This window comes from Schistocerca piceifrons, chromosome 4, assembly GCF_021461385.2.
Source record: "Schistocerca piceifrons isolate TAMUIC-IGC-003096 chromosome 4, iqSchPice1.1, whole genome shotgun sequence".
In the NCBI taxonomy this organism is placed as follows: Eukaryota; Metazoa; Arthropoda; class Insecta; order Orthoptera; family Acrididae; genus Schistocerca; species Schistocerca piceifrons.
This window is the reverse complement of record NC_060141.1, coordinates 532,718,683-532,722,615: the sequence shown is the minus strand read 5'-3', so window position 1 is coordinate 532,722,615 and position 3,933 is coordinate 532,718,683. Positions and strand designations below refer to the sequence as shown.

The window sequence follows — 3,933 nt, the reverse complement described above, 5'->3', positions numbered from 1 at the left end:
CGATCGGTCAGGAAAGAACAGCGACTTCAAACGTTGACTAACCAGTGCATATCCCCTTTCAACGTTTCTAAAGCTGCCCAATTCGCCGTTCATGATGTGACAGTGAAGTGGAAACGTGAAGGAACAACACAGCTAAACCAAGAGGGGGACGACCACATGCAGTTTACTGACGGAGCGGGACCGTTGAGCACTGGGATGGATGTCTGTAAAAATGGCATTAAATCAGGAGAGGAAATCACTCGTGATTTCCAAAGCGTTACCACCAGTGAAGATCGGGCGAAGAATGATCAAGCGGAAAAGATCAAGCAACTCCTCATAAGCCACACATTTCTGTAGTCATTTCGAGGTGGTATAATAACTGACGCCACTGGACAGTGTGTGGCTGAAAACGAAATATTATGAGTGACGAATGAAACTACGCCCCGTGGCAATCCATGGAAGGATTTGGGTTTGGCACATTCATGGAGAATGTTACCGGCCCTCATCCATATTGTCAAAAGTGTCGTACAGAAGAACGCCAACGGCCTTGCCGCAGTGGTAACACCGGTTTCCGTCAAATCACCTAAGTTAAGCGCTGTCGGGCTGGCCTAGCACTTGGATGGGTGACCATCCGGTCTGCCGAGCGCTGTTGGCAAGTGGGGTGCACTCAGCCCTTGTGAGGTAAACTGATGAGAAGTAGTGGCTCCGGTCTCGAAAACTGACATATGGCCGGGAGAGCGGTGTGGTGACCACATGCCCTTCCATATCCGCATTCAGTGACGCCTGTGAGCTGAGGATGACACGACGGTCTGTCGGTCCCGTTGGACCTTGAAGGCCTGTTCGGGAGGAGTTTGGTTTTAGTTGTAGGGAAGAGGTGGCGTTACGATATGAGGGAGTTTTTTATTGTGAGGGTGGTGGTCCCTTTACTACCCTTAAGGAAACGCTAAACACCGAAGAATATTAAGATATTTTAAAGTATCGTAGACTGCGTACAGTACAGGAAAAGCACCGAGACGATGATTACACCAGTCTGACAATGCATCTTGTCAGAAAGCAGCACCTGCGAAGCAAAGGTTTGTGGGCACCAACATTCCTGAAAGGGACTGGAATGCACAGAGTCCAGACGTGAACCGAATGAAGTTTCTTCACTTAAAACTTTCGGGCTGATAGGCTGTGGTCGAAGTATAAAACTCTCCCCTGACGTTTCTTCTCCGACTGCGGGAGACATCCTCCGAGTACGTCTCCAGCAGTCGGAGAAAAAACGTCAGGGGAGAGTTTTATACTTCGACCACAGCCTATCAGCCCGAAAGTTTTAAGTGAAGACAATACCGGCCGTAAAAGCTTACATTTTAAGATCGAATAGACTTTCTTTTAGTTGAGTTCGAATGTCGTATTTGCTCCAGACCCGTGTCCAACATCACTGCCTTTCCTGGTTTCAGCTCTTGAGGAAGAATGGACTGCGATTCTTCTCCAGACATTCGGCCACCTTATTGAAAGTGTCCTTGGCAGAGTTCAGTCCATCATAAAGACAGACGGTGGACACATCCCATATTAGTGGCCGAGCGGTTCTAGGCGCTACAGTCTGGAACCGCGCGACCGCTACAGTCGCAGGTTCGAATCCTGCCTCGGGCATGGATGTGTGTGATGTCCTTAGGTTACTTATGTTTCAGTAGTTCTAAGTTCTCGGGGACTGATAACCTCAGAAGTTAAGTCCCATGGTGCTCAGAGCCATTTTGAACATCCCATATTAATGTCAAATGATAGGTGTGTGAATACTTTTGATCACATAGTGTGAGTTCATCGAACGTAAACACTAATCAGACGTCTAGTAACGCCAGAAATTTGATTTTAAGGTGGCTAGATCACAAACACCTATGATGAAACTGATAAATACACATTGCATACCGTACCGACTATAACTGTTTACTTATTTGACCTCAATAATTTTACCGTAAGTGTGTACGTTACATGGAAACAGAAGATGCTTTGAGGAGAAAGTCTTTTTATAGAAATACTGTAACCTCCCCACAATAAATATCATTTAAATGATGAAACCAAAAACCAGTAACCTCGCCACAGAAATATTTAAATGAGAAACCAAGAACCATGAACCAGGAACCAAGCGTAACCCCGCACAAGAATAATAATCATTAAATTAATTTTAATTATATTGTAACCTCTGAACAAAATTTGTTTTAATGTAACCTCTGAACAAAATTTGCTCCCATTTATAATCTGTGTACAGAAATGCATTCACATTTAATGTAACCACAAAATTCAATTCGTAAATCCGGAAATAATAAAAAAAAAATTCAGTAACCTCGTAAATTTTATGACGACAGCAGCGCTGCGCCTCGGCCCTGTATTCTGAATAAAAAAAAGCAAAAATTCTTACCTCAATAAAAACTGCGAATATATCTGCTCTTATGTAGAAATTTTTTGGGCACAGCTTCGTGCAATGCTGGCGTATATTTTTTTCTGATTCTTGGCAGGAATGATCATGCATTGGAAATTTTCTTTAAATTGAAATGAATGCTTTTCTTTAAAAAAAAATTACTTGATATTATAAAAATTATTATTGGGGCATTTTAAAAAAAGTTAATGACAGTTAATATACATTACAAGATATGCGCAAGGCTGCTTCTTTACCTTCTACAATAATACTCATCCTCCAGAGTCCCGACCAGAGCAGACTGCCGACACGCGCAGGCACGCACCGACTACTGCATACTACAGCTTACTAGCACGGACTGAAGACTACTGCCGACTGACTACTACTGCCGACTGACGCCGACTCACGACAAGCAACAACTAACGACATACTGCTTCTGGTCAGAGACTCTGCCATGTCTCGCCCATAGCCGGCAACACATACGTCTTACAATACATTGCACGTTTACTTCAAAACGAGCACCTACTTTTCGACCTTATCACCCGCGACACTAAACGTTTATTCAGTCTGATTAAAATTTTGTTAATACTATAAGGTTTCATCAGTCCCCCTGTTAATTAAAGTGCACCAACACCCTGTGCTGAGCCGTCATAATATAGCGCTATTCTTCTTGCAATTTTCTCGCCAACTTAGATTGCAACTCAGGGTCTGATAATTGAGGAAAATGTCTACACTGAACAGTACGCCGAGATGAAGTTGAGTTGTGCAATAATTCTTATATGTGCTGCCGTTGACTTCAGATGTACACATGCAAGTATTATGAGGCGGTGCGACCTTGGATACAGGTCAAGGCTGTAATTACTACATATATAACCGAATGTGTCTACGCATGTATTTGCCACCCCTCTCATACGAGGGCGTACGAAGTATCATAGCCGATGACGCACAAATAGCCTGACTACATTCATCCACTGCTTGAGAGTGAGAAAATTTAGTCGCTTGCAAGAAATTATTTTACTTGTAATATCCAATGTTTAGGAGACTTTTTCACACTAACACCTCCCCCCCCAACTCCCCCCCAAACCCCCACAAAATGAAGAAAGGAACAAAGCTTTTCGCTTACTAGAATTTCGCTGTTCGTGCAGTAAAACTGCTGCATCAGATAAGGCGTTTTAATTTATTACTTCTTTACTAATAACTCTATTTCCACCCCATTTCACAGACAGTATTCACTTATACCACTGGATGTACCTGCTAAATTATGTTACTGTATGGCATATGTTTCAGAAGCGATAACGTCGTAAGTCGTGAGCTGTGTTAAAGCGGAACTGCATCACAAAATGCGCGCGAGAGAGACGTGTGAAAATGTATACAAGTACAAGCATGATTGTTATACGTTTAATGTATCTGCCATGTACTGTATGTGACAAATGCATAAGCGGCCAAAACTGTGTGTGAAAAGCGCATAGTAAATTCGTGAATCGATTTCAGCCAAACTTGGTACACATATTACTTATGGAAGAGGAGGAAATGAGTAGAGAGAGGGGGGAAGATTAGGTGAA

The 3,933-nt window shown here is 42.9% G+C and overlaps 1 pseudogene; it reads left to right on the top strand.

The window, feature by feature from the left end:
• Positions 1-516: 516 nt before the first annotated feature.
• Positions 517-634, top strand: LOC124797074 (annotated as a pseudogene).
• Positions 635-3,933: the final 3,299 nt, after the last annotated feature.